The sequence below is a fragment of the Stegodyphus dumicola genome, chromosome 5 (genome assembly GCF_044657685.1).
Source record: "Stegodyphus dumicola isolate Sdum_Otavi_A_Nest chromosome 5, ASM4465768v1".
Lineage (NCBI taxonomy): Eukaryota > Metazoa > Arthropoda > Arachnida > Araneae > Eresidae > Stegodyphus > Stegodyphus dumicola.
In genome coordinates this window covers 128,195,631-128,211,882 of record NC_140772.1, presented here as the reverse complement: position 1 = coordinate 128,211,882, position 16,252 = coordinate 128,195,631, and the positions used below count along the sequence as shown (strand labels likewise).

The 16,252-nt window shown below is 32.7% G+C and overlaps 1 protein-coding gene across 1 annotated transcript in view; it reads left to right on the top strand.

Moving 5' to 3' along the window:
• The window catches only part of LOC118195448 (uncharacterized), a 61,445-nt gene that overhangs the window by 33,345 nt on the left and 11,848 nt on the right, over window positions 1-16,252 (top strand). The window lies entirely within an intron of this gene.

Sequence of the window (16,252 nt, the reverse complement as noted above, 5' to 3'; positions counted from 1 at the left end):
CTGAAGTTTAAAGCTGGAAATCTTCAAAATAATTTTTAGTTAATTAGCCTTTTGAACAACAGCAATATCTAATGATGCATTAAAATTTCGCATGAACACATTTCAGAGGTAGTGCGTCGCTAATGGGAAAGCTATGTTAATTACAAAAAATATGTACACTGAAGTTTAACATATGAAAATCTTGTTTTTCTCAATTCTCTTTATTTACTTAATGCTTCACAAGGCACTTTGTATTGACATTATAATACGAGTTTTGGAAGGTAACTCAATTTTACAATGCGAGCTCTCAACACAGCTTCGAAATTATATCTTATACGAATAAATACTTCTATTATCATTAGAAAATAGTATAATATTATGTTTGAATTTAGATTATAACCTATGCTACAGACTTGCAGTATCAATAATTAATTCTTTTTACGTCTTTGTACGAAGTAAAAGAAATCTTATACTCGCGAAAGATTTCAGGTATCATATATTTCAACGAAAATAACCATTTTGACCGCTCTCGAATCCATTTAACGATTTCTATGCGTGACATCTGTACGTACACACAGAATAAAGGACTCTTTTTTTTTTTTCAAAACGAATTGTAAAATGGATTTAGTACAGATTTTTTTCTGTACGTCGGTACTTATGTACGTAGGTACGTATGTATCAGGCATAACTTAAAAATGAGTAGCCGTAGAATGTTGAAATTTTGTATATGGGACTGCTATAACATCTAGTTGTGTATCTCCTTTTTTCGTTGCAATCGACAGCACTAAACGTAAATATATGTTGTATGATCTTAAATTCACTTAGTTCGAAAACAGGGTATATATATATACATCCACTATAAACTGAGGTCACCTAGCCAGGTAAAAGAGTGGATGTATATACATCCACTCTGTTACCTGTCTAGGTGACCTCAGTTTTTTTATTCTTATATGTTGGTAAGTTGGACAGTTTTTGCCTTAAAAGTTGATTGAATAATGCTGTTCTTATGTTCCAGTTAAGAATTTTACTTATTAATTAATTTTTATTTAATTTAATTTTTTATTATTTTAGTTAATCTGCATGCAACAGTTGTAGAAATTATCAACAATTTAAAAGTGGTGTTAGGCCTAACGAGACAGCCATTGGTTTACATTTGAAACTCTATGTAGAATAGTCAATTAAGTCAGTTGGTGCATCACCATCAGTGTTTTTAGAACAGTGGGACCTAAATTTAAGCGCAGAAACTCTAATTTTAACTGTAATTTTTTTTACCTGTTTTAACTGTATTTGGTATTTTAGGTTTACAATTTTTAATGAAGATGCTTTGAGGTTTAATTTATTTTTGCCTTGCCGAGAAGTGAGAACTGAATTGACTGAATAAGAAATATATCTCTAATGAAATTCGAGGAAATAAGTTTAAATGCAGTGCAGCAAAAAATGCGTATAATTTAATGTGCTGTACAAGGATGTCATGTAGTGTCCACATCAGATATTATTTTCTTAACTCATTCTAGCATCAATGCATTTATGATATGCAATGGCATTTATCAAATCAACTGTCTTCCTAATACAGTCATTTATGAAAGTGAGCAGGTATTTCTGAGAACAAAATTAAGATACTGATGGTAGCATTGACAACTAAAGCATCATTGATTGTCATGTTCTCTAAGGATTTCATCTTTACAAATGACCAGTTTTCATCTTTACAAATGATCGTGACAAAAGTTTTTCGGTGGCCATCTTAAGATTTACTACGAAGATGTATTTGTGCTAATCAGCTGATCTGCTTTATAATTGAAAATGTCATAACAGTCAAGCTTGTTGTAACGGGTAATAAGAAATATTAAAGTAGTAGTATTAAAACAAAACATACCAAACTTTTCGTATTTTTTAAATTTCACAATTTTTTTTTTCTGAGCTATCAATTTAATTTTTTTAATTACTGCCAAAATTATTTTTAAAAGTTATCGAGAGGATTGTGCATTAGTTCAGCTTTTTCACGTGGGATCTTATTTGTGAAACTGCATAAATATTGCATTTTTTTATTTTTATTTCCTTTAACATTTTGAAAAATAATTGCAAGACTGTTCCATCGACATAATCTTAAATCAATTTTATTTTGATCACTTTTGTGTTTTAATCTTTTTGGTACGCACTGTATACAATTTATCTGAGAATGGAAAATCCTATCATAAGCATAATATACCATTTCGGGCTTTTACCGGAAGGCACTGGTAACTCCTAGATTTTACGACAAAAGCTGGGTAAAAAGCCGAAATGGAATCAGATTAAAGCATACGTCGGTCTTTTACCAAGCCATTTTCGTAAAAGCTAGGTTTTATCCCTAGGATTTACCAGACTTATAAACATATGGTTATAAGTCTGTAAGTTATATACTGTAACATATGGTTATAAAATCTGAAAAGTTACAGATTTTAACGGTCGCACGAGAGGGTTTCTTGCGATTTCGTTGACCTCGCAGTCTACAAGTTTGCTGTTACACTCATACTTACTAAGCCATTTTTTCTTTTTTTCATTTTAACTTGATTATTATGCATCATTTTCTTCTCACGAAATATACGATTCAACAGCAAAATTACAAAAATTCTAAAAACAGCATAGCAGTATACGTTTAGAATTCTTGATGCAGCGTTAAGTGTTGGCAGGCATTTAAAAAAAAATCTTTTCTCAGTTCATCCTAACAATGTTCAATTTTCACAAAACCTTTTTTGTCTTTTTGATTTTAACGTTTTGCGTGTTTATTTATTTATTAATTATCACATTCTTGGCTCTTACGCCACATAAAACTCGATTTTACAGCAAAATCACAAAATATTTAAAAACAGCATATCTTTACGATTTCCGATAAGCAGTCTAGGGCTCTGGACATAAAAATGTTTTATTCTGGGCAGTGTTGCAACTCTCCGTTTTGAAATCGTTGAGTTTATTAATAAAAAATTCGTTAAAGGTTTACAAAATATGAAACAGATAATAAAACAAACTCGAAAATCAAAATTAGGGCTTCCAAGTGCTCATGTTCGGGTGGAAGAAAATTTGAAAGCTCTAGGTGCCGTTGTTTTTCACAGTACTAGAAACATACATGCATTCACACATATGTCCACGAGGTGTCTTTTTGTACTAAATCGACGATGTTCTATTACTTTGCAATTCACTTTTTCTTCTTATCTTGTATCGTTTTCGAGATAGAGATGTTAACTCGTCCGCTTTTCATCAGGTGGCTTTGTAAGCTATCTCATCAAGTAGCGCATAGCCACTTTACTATACCTAAACACCAATTTTATGAATATAGCTGCAGCCGTTCGGCAGTTAAGCGGGTGTTACCGGACTTTAGTGGGCACTTGTATATAAAGAATGCGGAGCCCATGGGCTGGTTTTTGAGAAATCTTATGTAGACAGTGACCTTGCTCTTGTTTTGAAGGTTGAGTGTGGCAGGTTTCATAAAGATTGGAACAAACTGTAGATGTGTATAAAAGACAAAAACAAACATTCATTTTTATACACGTAAGATTAGCCCAAAAGAAACGTTAATCCCGAATTGGATATTAGTCTCGAAACGGGATTTTGCGTCGAACATTTAAACGGCTTTTCAAATATTACCACCCTGTATTATAGTTTAAGAATTTAAATAATGAAGAATATGTATGTTTCTAGCACTGTGAAAAACAATGGCACATAGAGCTTTCAAATTTTTCGAGATAGGAACGTTAACTCAGTAGTTTTCCACTCAGTAGTTTCAGGTGGCGCTGAAAGCTATTTCATCTAGCAGCGCATAGTCACTTTACTATACCTGGACACCACTTCTGTGACTATAGCCGCAGCCATTCGGCAGTTAAACGGGTGGTACCGGACTTCAGTGGGCACTCTGTATATGTATTTTACACTAATTTAACGAACATTTGATTAAAAACTCAGCAATTTAAAAGCTTTGAGTTGACATTGTGCAAAGCGTAAGATATATAAGTTTCAAATTTAATCAGAAAACTCGGCAGTATAAAACAATTGTGTTGCTATTCGGGAAAACGCAATTACATTAATTTGTCTCGAATTTAATAAACAAACTATTCAGAAAAATGGGTTGTCACTGCCCAAATAAAAATATTTTAAAGTATGTTCTGGTTCAGGCAAAGCGTAAAATACTTATTAACATGCGTGTTATTGCATCACACAATTTTTTTCCCCTTTCTGAAAGTGAATTTGTAATAGTCTTCACAATGCATTATTTTCACTGAGAAATTAGTAATGCCAAAACGAAGTTCGACTGCTCGATGACCTCAAGCACGAAAGAAAAAGGTATCACGCTCTTCAGAAACAAACGAGGAACGGGACGCAAAACTGGAAAACATTCGAGTACACACTGCTCAAGCCTGTTAGTCTGAAACAGATGAGCAACGCGAAGAAAGATTGGAAAATGTTCGAGTATTCACTGCTCAATCCAGACGAACATTGCACGCTGATTTAAAGGTTGGTGCCTTCCATTACGATGCTAATTATGATTACAGGCTTCATCCAAGTGTGTTCTTTGGAGAGATGGATAAATTATGCATGTTTCCAGAGACTTCAAATTTAGGAATGAAGCACCAGGAATGTATTGCGCGGGTGAAAAAATGAAATTGCCAGAATTAAATTCACCATGTGAACCATTATCAACCTTGATATCAGGTAACACAAGCCAATCGAAACATTTGTTGGCAAATATACGAAAGTACAATTCATGTTTTCAAATGATATTGTTAGGTTCAATAAATATTGTGGGCGAGAATTACATGCCAATTATTAAAACTGAAAGGGAAAATTTGTCATCGTACAGGATCACTATTACCTCTGCTGAATGCTGATGACAAATTTCTTCCTATTTGTTTCTTGGGAAACACGGATGAACGAATCGCTCAACGTTGTCAATTAAATAGGGGTACTAAGCGAAAAATTGTTACTGTATTACAAACTTTATTTGCTCAACAAGAATTAGTTCGATTGTTCAGAACGAGTCTTGAACAAATGACAGCTGATAACTACAAAGATGTAGTTACAGCAGGCAAAACATTTGTCGGCCAACTCGAAAGACAGCAATGCACTAACAGTTGATGAAGAGAGGATCGTTAGAGTTGGCGAAAAATTTAACTTGCGTGATATAATTCTTCATATCAGAAATGATGATGTTTAACGAATTTCAGAAACTCATCGCTCATACGACGGATTATAATATCCGATTTTATTTAGAAAGAAGAAGATGTATATAATTTCAACATCAATTTGAGAAATCCCAAAATAAATAAGAAGTCAGTGCCATGAATTAATATTCATATCAACTGATGATTCCAGAAAACGATGAAAATCGTATATTAAATGTCGACAATTATTCCATCAATATATTGTCGATATGTATGCAAAAACTGAAATGAATGACTGCTCTACATTCAATTAAAACAAAGTTTCGTTGCAAAGAAGGCATTCATTTACGTGATACAGTTGCTCAATATGAATCCAATGAAGTGGTAAAAATAACGGCCATATTTTCAGGAAAACCACGGCTCATGCATGAATACGGTCAAGATGCAATGACTTATGTTTGTGCATATGGACGCCAAGATTTGTTCTTATATTTATGTGCAGTCCTGCGTGGGATGAAATTAAAGAAATTTAATTATTTGGACAATCATTATCAGATCTCCACTGATATTCCGCACGTGTGTTCAAACAAAAATTGAAATCTTTAATGTATTCCATTGTGAAGCATCGTGTTTTTGGAGTGACACGCTGTTGAATGTATTCCATTGAATGGCAAAACAGAGGACTGCCACATGATTATGATTTGGTTGATCGAAAATGTCACACCAGATCAAATTGATCAAATCATCTCAGTAGAAATACCAGATGTCGACACTGATCCAGCCCTTTTTGAAGTCGTCGCCAAAAATATTATTTATGGTCCATGTGGCTTACTCAGCAACAATTCACCGTGCATGTCCAATGGAAAATGCACGAAATGATACCCAAGAGACTTACCGAGATTATCAATTGCAATGATGGATATCCATTCTATTATCTACTGAAGATGGCGGCAAATTCATTACTTTAAAAATACGAAACTATGATGTTGAAGTCGATAATTGTTGGGTTGTACCGTATTCACCGCTACTCTCGAAAATGTACAAAGCACACATCAATGTAGAGAATTGCAATTTGGTGAAATCAAGTACATTTGCAAATATGTCAACAAAGGAAGTTTATATGCAGTTTTTATCGTAGGAAATATAGTTGAATCTATTATTAAAATCCACCAATATCAACTAGGACGTTAAATAAGTAGCAACAAAGGAGTATGGCGCATTTTATTATTTTCAATACATGAACGTCATGCAACAATTGTTCATTTGGCAGTGCACCTTGAAAATAGACAGCGCGTGTACTTCACAATAAAAAATGAACGTGCGAGAGTACTGACACCAACGCTAGCAGGGTTAACTGCGTTTTCTCAGTTCGTGGGCGGATGATATGTTTGCAAAGATTTTGCTCTGAAGTGCCAAAATACTACACATGGAATGCATCAAGGAAAAAACTGAAACGTCACAAACAAGCAAGTGGGTAAAGCAGTTACAGGATATCCCAATCCGACCGACGCATTAGGTCATCAGTATACTGGCAACAATTCAGAATTTTTTCAGAATCAGTTTGGCAAACAATTCAGAATGCTTTTACTTGCGATTACTGTTAATGAACTTATGTGGACTAATATCCTTCAAAAAACTGAAACTAGTAAACACTCAAGTATGTGCCAATTATCTTGAAAGTTGCCAAAAATTAAGTCGTCTAGAAAACGATGCAGATTGAGACAATATACTCGCTGATTCATCGAATACCGCTCAATCACACCAAATGCATTGTTTGCAGTCATATTGACAACGTGCTTGCTCCAATCGAAATGATGTTGGAGCAAAATACAAAGAATACATGAACGAAGATATCCTACATCGTTTACACGCAACGAATCAAAGTCCGGACATTCAGTTCACATCAAACGTGATTAACGAGGTATTGATTTCGATTGAAGAAATATATCTGGCAAGCGCTAACAAAGCACTGATACAATTAGGAACAGCTGCACCGAATTGATCTCCAAACGACTTTTGTGCTCGTTATTTGCAACCAGAAACACACTTTGATGTTGATGAATTGGGTACAGGTGACAGGTGAGAGCAGGATCCGGACACCCATGCGGCTTTCACTGACTATTCGGGTATCGTTCCGGATCCCGCAACTGTCCAAAAAAACAACATTGCCAAACAGGGGCTGATACGTTGGAAGACAGAAGTAATGCGGAATCTTACAATAGCACAATGCTTATTATACAATATGTAACAATATAGAGATATTTTACATCAAAGATTGGTGTTACTATGTTGAATTACATGTAGAGACATTAAGTTTTTTTTTTTTTTTTTTTTTTTTTTTTTTTTTTTTTTAAGTAGGCAAGATAAAAATTAGCAACTGCCTTCGCCGGGAATCGAACCACGGACCTCCGGAATACCGACCCAGCGTGCAGAACCACTACACCATGAAGGCACGCTAGAAAAGCGGGAGAAATACCATATATACTCTCCTCTTTAAAGGGCGACTGGGGTTTCTAGGGGACACAGTCGCAAAATCCTGGCTGTGGAGAATCCTCTTCCAACACCCTTTTAGTTTGAGCTACATTGTAGATACATTAGGATTTTTTGGAAGCAGGCAAGCTGAAAAATTAGGACCTCTGAAATACCGGCTCAGTGTGCTGACCACTACACCACGAAGGCACGCTAGGAAAGCGGGAGAAATACCTTATAACCACAGTAGTAATACTGTGGTAATTCAACATAGTAACACCACTTAATAATTCGTTGCATGTAAACGATGTAGGATGTCTTTGTGTGTACACTCATGTATTCTTTGTATTTTTTATACATTATTCATTAATAGTGCATTCGAAATATTAATACATACAATAATAAAATTTCCTAAACTCTACAAACATATTGCAGAGCAGTACCAGTGCACATTATGCAACTTATAACTATATATGTCATACATTAATAATACATGCATGCATACATAAGAGGTGCATTCGATAATACATTATACATTAATAGTGCACTCGATATATTAATAAATTATACATTAATAGGGCACTCGATATATTAATATATACAATAATTAAAGTGCCTAAACTCTACAGACATATTGCAGAGTAGTACCAGTGTTCATTATGCAAACAAAAAATATTGTGTATCCAAAAATACTTCAATAAACAGAATTAAATTACAAACTCTTGAGTAACATTGTAACGTATGCTGGGCTACAGCTAATAATATAATAAGCAGCAAGTTTAATATGATGTATTAAACGGAATTTCCCTCTAGAACAGGGATTCTATGAGTAAGTAATTGAGGTATTTTTGGAATACCTCAATTACGTATTTACTCATATCATAATATAATAATTCACTTACTCCATATAGTTATCATAATTTACTTACTCATATAATTACTCATAATTGAGGTATTTTTGGAATAACTCAATTAAAAGTGACTTATAGTACAAATGACTTTGGGTAACGTTATGCGTAGGGTGACCTGTAGGTGACGGCTTAGAGAGGTTTGATTGTATATGAACAGGGTAATGAAAAAAGCCTCTTATATGTAGAGCGACGTGATAAGTGGGTACCTGCAAAAAGGCTTAACCCGATTAAAGTTAATTGATTAAGACAATAGTGATATAGCAAAGGCATCTGATTAGGACAATACTGATTCTGCTTTCCCCCCTTCCATATTTGATTGTAAAACCTTCTTATGTTGTACTCATGTGAATATATTTTTTTTATATTTTTTTTTTATTTCACTTGAAGTTAAATGAATAAAAACCTTAGCTAGTTTATTGTTAATAAAAATGTTTTATTACTTCTATGAAAATAACGATTTTATGCGTTAGCAAATGTTTGAATAATTAACTTTACCAACTTTACCATTTGTTACCAAGGTAAACTTCATAAAATTATTATACTAGAACTAAGAATCACTGTTTAGAATTTTGCAGTTGAACTGTTAGTCCCTTATTGAAGTTCAGTTTATATGTTAGCACTCAAATTTTATTTGAGGAAAGAAAAAAAAAGTAACTTATTTCATTTTCATTTTGAAATAATGAAAATGAATTCATTTTGAAAGAAATTTCAAAGAGCAAATTCTGTTTAAACACGTTAAAAAGAATAATGAAAATTATTATTTGTTCTGCTTCTCATTGTCCGTCTGTATTCTTGGATTTACACTTATCATTCGACGAAATATTTCTTTTTGAACTAAACATTTGAAACTCTGCATTTCAATAGAAGTTCTTCGGTTTTTTTATAATGATTATCTTATTTAAATCAATAAACGTGATATTACGCTTCGAGCTATTTCTAAAAATGATCTTTGTATCTCCAAACAATCAACAATAAATTCTCAAACATCTCTTCAAAGAAAATTAACTAGTGCAGAAATATGAGGTTAAAATAATAGGTTGTACTTTTTTTTTTTTTTTTAACACTGTGGATGTTATGACCTACATTTGAAAGGCTGTTTCAAGACTGACAAATTTTTAACACTTAAGAAACACCTTCTATATTGATAATTACTTCAGGCAACAGAAATTAGTTTACAACTTCAAATTTAGAAGAGAAATGTTTTCAAAACATGCTATGAGGGAATTGTATACAAATTTCAATGTAAACTATGTATGGTGTGAGTTTTTAGATGCTTATTCAAAAACCTCTTCCTCGTTTCAAACATAGTGTTTTTATCAACAGGTAAATTTTATTCTGCCCCTTTATGTAGTTTCAAATACAGATTCACTTTAATATTCCAGACACAATAATTTATTGACTTTTACGAGAAAAATTTATCTTCGGTATCGCAAAAAAACGCAAGATGCATATAAGTATCTGTGTGAGCATTTACACTTTTTTAAATACAAACATTACTTAGTAAGTCTGCTGCTTCCTATTAACCGATAGTGATTAAAATTATGATTAGCAGTCATAAATTAGTTTATGTTATAATGAAGAATATGTAGTATGTATGTATGTTCCTCGCTGTGGGGAAAATCGGCGACACTTAGAGCCACCAAATTTTGAACACACATAATCAGTCCGAAGTTTAAATTTCTTTTTTATATTTATTTCATATTTTAATGAAATTTTGATTAACAAACTCAGTTATTTAAAAGCGAGTAGTGCTCGAACGCTGCAAGAAATAAACTATTTCTATCTTCTGCGCGCCAGACTGATGTCATTCGTTAAAATGTAAGATATCCATACCCCAGCTTGCTGTTATTCAGTAAAGCGTAAGAAATTTAACTTTCAAATTTAATCTAGCAAACCAAGTGACTGGAAACCAATAAGCGAAGTTCTTAAAAATAATTTTTAGAACTTTTTTACTTGATGGATTGAAATAAAAACACTTTAAAACTGGGATATCTAATCAGAAATTATTAAATATTTTTATAAAATTATACTAGCTGTACTCATTAAAATCATTATACATTTCATTCTTTTTCTATGATAACTATTTTAGGAGGCTGACCGCTCAAACGGTTAGTTTTTAAAGAAATAATATAGCGGATATATATAAAAAAATGTGTTATCACTCCTAACACTCTATCGAGAATTCTAAAAATATGCTCTTTTTAAATGTTTTGAAATTTTGTTGTTGAATTTTACGTGACGTAACTGCGAAGAAGGTGATTTTTAATAAATAAAGTCAAACGTAAAAATGTTTATAATAAAAATATAAAAAAGGTTTTGTAAGTCATCTCAGTAAGAAAACTGAACATTGGTATGATAAACTCAGAAAAGATAACAAAATAGAAAAAATACATGCCAACACTTAACACTATATCAGGGGTTCTAAACATATACTATACTGCTTTTAAAAACTGCTCGAAGCAAAACATTTCTATTTCCAGTATACCGGCAGTTAGGTAAAATGTAAGATATTTATCTCGAAATTTTAATAACAAAAACTCTGCAGTTTACAAGCAGTGGGCTGCCATTGCCTAAAATAAAATAGTTTATCTTCCACTTACCAGAATGTTGCCATTCGGCAAAGCTTAAGATATTTAAATTTCAAATTTCATCTCTCAATTATTGATTAACAAACTAAGCGATTTAAAAGCAATAAACGAAGTTCTTAAGAATATTTTCCCTACTTTTTAATATATAATTGATTTAAATAAAATTGCATTTAAATCAAGAGATGTCTGATTAGCAATGTTAAATATTCGTTGCCTAGATTTATTATATATATATTATAAATACTATTTTAGGCGGATAGCTTTATAAAGAGTGCAAGCGGCTAGTGTTATTTAAAAAAGAAAAGAAAAAACAGCATGTTCAGTATTATTTTTTACTATGATAGTGCAGCGCAAATATTCTCATCTTCCCTGAAAGGAAAGATCACGGATTCCAGTTTCTTGCCATATCCAAGCACTAATAATATAAAATGTAAGCCTTTTAACACCCTTTTGGAAGCGCAGCGGCAGCTACAGTGTTCTGCGAAATCTTGAAATTTGCCTTTTTTCAATATTTTTATAAGATATATTGAATGAAACGTTAGTTGCCTTCTTTAGACAAATCATCCAGTATATTTCTGCTTTTAAGCGCTACTCACTATCAGATTTCTATTAGTAATACTGAATTAGATATATAATTTAATTTTTGCGATTTGATCAGCATTACTTTTAGCCCAAGTTTAGCTTAAAAATTTTCAAAAATAATTAGTCACATGTACAGAAATAACTTTCTTCAAAATTATTTCCAAAATATGTTTTGACATGCACAGTTATTTCTAATTTATATTTTGGCAGACGGATTAGAACAGCAGTGGACAACCTTTTTGGGAAGAATGACACCAACTAAAAAAAAATATGCGTGTGCTTCTTCCAACTTTTCCAACATACTAAAAAATATAAAAAGGTTAAAAAAGGTTATTTATAGGCTAATTATGGTATTTTTACACAAACAGCACAATTTTTTCCCATGAAATTCTGAATTGAGAAGAATTAAAAAGTACTACCTTTACATATAATAAAAGAAAGCGTCTGTGTGTCTTTCGTTCGAGCTGCGCGTAAGCTAATAGAACCAGGGCTACAAAATTTTGTATATAGGTGCATCTAGACAAGAGCCAGTGCATCTCGAAGCGATTTTTTTCAAAATTCGAATCATATTTTTATTTATCTTTTCGATTTTATCCCATCATTTTGAATAGTTTCATTCTTTTAGAAATGTGGTTTGGGCAACAGTTTTTCATTCAATGTTTTGTATACTGGATTGCTGACTGTTGAAAATGCGAGATAAAATACTGCTTTTTTTTTCTTTTGGTTTTTGGACACGCAATACATCGCAATCTTATTCCTGACGCGCATGTGTCTCGCAAGGCACAACAGAAAGAATTTCCTTTCCTCCCCTCTCTCTCTTTATAAGTTAATGGCAAAGAGGTTTGTATGTTTTGAATTATGTTATCCACAAAGCACAATTTTGATTGGTTATTGCTTTCTGATGATAGTTTCATTCTTTTAGAAATGTAGCTTTGGCAACAGTTTTTCATTCATTGCTTTTAATATTAGACTGCTGACTGTTTTCTCTTGAAAATATGAGATTTATGGCTTATTTCATTGTAATTTATTATATTATGTTTTAATTATATATAAGTTTAATTATATAAAAAGTTTTGCATGATGTTTTTAAGAAACAAAGTTAATTTTTTTTATACCATTTGAATTCTTAAGATTTTGCAACGGGAAGTTGGTTAATTTATTTACTCGTATTAGGATAATTAATATTTGTATTAAGGGATAATACTTATTTAATTGTAATTTCGTTATATATAATACATTAAAAAAATTTCTGGTACATTTAAAAGCCAGACGAAGGCTGACCACGTAGCTGCTAGTAATAAATAAAACAAAGTAAAAACTGAGGACATACATAAAAAAAATTTTAATTCGTTTCCACCGTTCATGCTCTCTCGGTAGCGTATGAAGCCTGAGGTCATCTTCTAAATATTTTCAAGACTTAAGAGAAAAGAGTGAAATTGTGTTTATTCCACAACACCATCAGTTTTAGCTTGAATAGTCATTTCTTCGTCAATAGCAATTTCTTCGGCAACTGTATATTTTATATTTCTTGAATCATTTTTAATGTAGCATACAGAGAAACAATTTCTGATAAATATGTTAGTTTCAAACCAAGTTCTACATTCATCTTTTGTTTGCGACTACTGTGAGTATTTCTTCCATACCGTTTTCAACATTTTAGCCTTTTTTCAGAATAGAAAATAGTTCTGTATCATTTCATTTAATTATTTCCACATAACCAAAGAAGTCTTTTATTATATTTTGAATTCTTAATTTTGTGACATTTCACTTGACTAACAGTTTAGCCAATGCCGATTCTTCCTTCTATGCCTCGTTTCGTCACGTACTCTCTCAGTCCATAGGGTTATGCATATTTTATGGTAAGCAGCATAGGTTAAAATGAGATGACGAATCGTATCCATCCAAGATTTATAATAAGACTGCTGCTTGCTTATATAAAGAAAGCCTTTGATTAGAACGGACTTGGACACTTGATAGTTATATGTTTGCTAAGTATCGGAATTTAACGAAAGTTTCCCGCCACCGCAAATATCGTCTGCGCAAACAGTATCGAGTTGGCGTGTTTACTCATACTTTATCAAACGATTTTTGACATTTGAAAGAAAGAGACTTCCTTTAGAACACTGCGTTGAGAAATTTTTAAAAAACGTTTCCTTATTATTACTTTGTTTTATTTATTACTAACAAGGTGTCTGAAATGGAACTATCACGCTACCAGATTAGAACCACCATTTACTTCTAGCTCTCTTGCAAAACTCAGTTACAGAATGTCACCATATCATGTGTACAGTTTTATATGCTTGCGTTGTATCATACGACACTGTGGAGTTTTGGTACCGAAAGTTTAAAAACAAGGACTATGACATTCAAGAAGCAGAGAGCATTGGCTGCCTACTGGTATTGATGAGGTCCGTCTGTGAGAACTTGTGGAAGAAGATAAGAATGCAACCACTCGAGAGCTTGCTAAGAGGTCAAGCGCAATCGCTGGGTGCCGGAATTAATTCAGCAGATAAGGACATATAATACATTTTTTTTAAAAAAATGTGTTCGAGCCTGCACTAATCTTCTCAAATATCAACCCAGGGACAATATTCTGGACTGAATCGTCACTTGTGATGAAAAGTGGATTCACTTCTACAACACAGGCCGAAAAGGGTTTGTCTGCGCCCGGTGACCCCATCGGCAGCGTCTCAAAACGCAATTTTGAAAATAAATTATCATGCTTTCTATGGTGGGACTGCCGTGATATTTATTATCCATAAAGAGTATCTGAAAAAAGTAAAACCCTCGACAGTAAGGTGTACAGCGAGGTGCTAGTCCGTGTTGACGTTGCTATCAAGTAAAACGTCTAACTGAGTTCTGGCACAAAAAGGTAATGTTCCATGAAGATAATGCAAGACCACATGTGTCTACAGTCACCGGCTGGACTCTGTACGCACTCGAATGGTATCTTTTGTCACACCTGCCATGCAGCTCCAACATCGCTCCTTGGAACGTCTAGCTTTTTTCACACCTGCAGCTACATCTTGCTTCTGCTATCATCCATTCTGCATAGGACGTTCGAAATGAGGTTGATCTGTTTTTGGATTCGCGGCTACCAAGTTTCTAGGCCGAAGGCTTTGAAAAACTAGCAGAACGTTGGCAAAAAATGATAGATTTGTGTGGTAATTAATACCCGCACTAAAGGTACTGCTTTCATGTTTTTTTACTAACTTCATTACGAACGTTTTTTGGCAGAAAACTTTCGTGACAACCAAATATTAAATATTAGCTGAGCTTTAGCCGTCAGACTAGTCAGAATTGTAGCTTCTTGTACGTTTATTGGGAGAGTAACCTAGTTATTATCCAACAAGCTACTGTACACGAATATTTTAAATTTTTATTGTATTATTTTAAGTTGAATTAACCAGCGGTAAGGAAATAGTGTTTTAAGTTAACTTAAATATTTGGTATTGTGTCTTATGTTCACAGTCATCACCATAGATTCATCCTAATCTATCAGTTCAATGCAATAATATTTGTGGTTTTCCTAGAAATAAGACATTTATCTGTTTTATAGTTTTAAATACAATATATGGAATCATTTTTACCAACCTAATGAATAAAAAATAGCCATAAAATATGGTATTATTCAAAATACGAAGGAAAAATACTTTTTTGCTGATTAGTATTGTATTCAGAAAACAGCAACATTTACATTTACTAACTATCAAACTAACTAAAATTTTTGAGAGTCAAAACGGATTCACGAAGAAACAGCTCCATATTTAAGGATAAAACATATGAAGTAAAATTGTAATTACCTTTAAAGTTTTAAAGAAAAATATTAGATAAAGGGAAAAAATCTCCAGCGAAACTGAAGTCCAGCCGGTTTGCATCCGAAAACACGGAAAATACATTGCTTAATGTGATCAAGAAGTTGTTAAATTCTATCAAAATATCATAAAATGAATTTTTAAAATGAAATAAAGTCGTCAAATAAGGTCAAAATAAATCATAAAAATTTCCATATGCTTGGAAGTGTTCCAAGTACGGGACGCATATTTCGTAAGTGCACATCATCATAGCCACCGAGTACAGCCACCAATTTCACATTAGGTAACTGTTCACTCTTAAATGTATTCCCTGCATGAGAAATGCCCTTCAAAGAGAATGACTTTATCTTATTCACAACGAATATTTTCAATTTATTCATCTGTAACTTTTAATGTTAACAATAGGAATAATCAGATTATTCGCAATATATATTTTGAATCTTACACTTTAAAAATCAAAGGAATGCAAGCATTGAGATGAGAAAATACTAGATTCTTTTTAACGCTTTCAGTTATTCTAAGCTCAAAAAAGATTGTACACTTGAATTCTCTTAATGAACGCATTCTCTCTCATGAACACATAATAGTCGAGACTATTAGCCTCGACTTTTATGCGTTTACAATACAAGATACAATAAATCGAGGCTATCAGCCTTACTGTACGGACTTATTGTATCTTGAGTCATTTTCTCGATATAAAGAGCGATAATATATAGCACAAACATTAAGTCGAATATTAGTGCGTAATAATAAGTTTCACGAAAGTGAAATGTTGACGA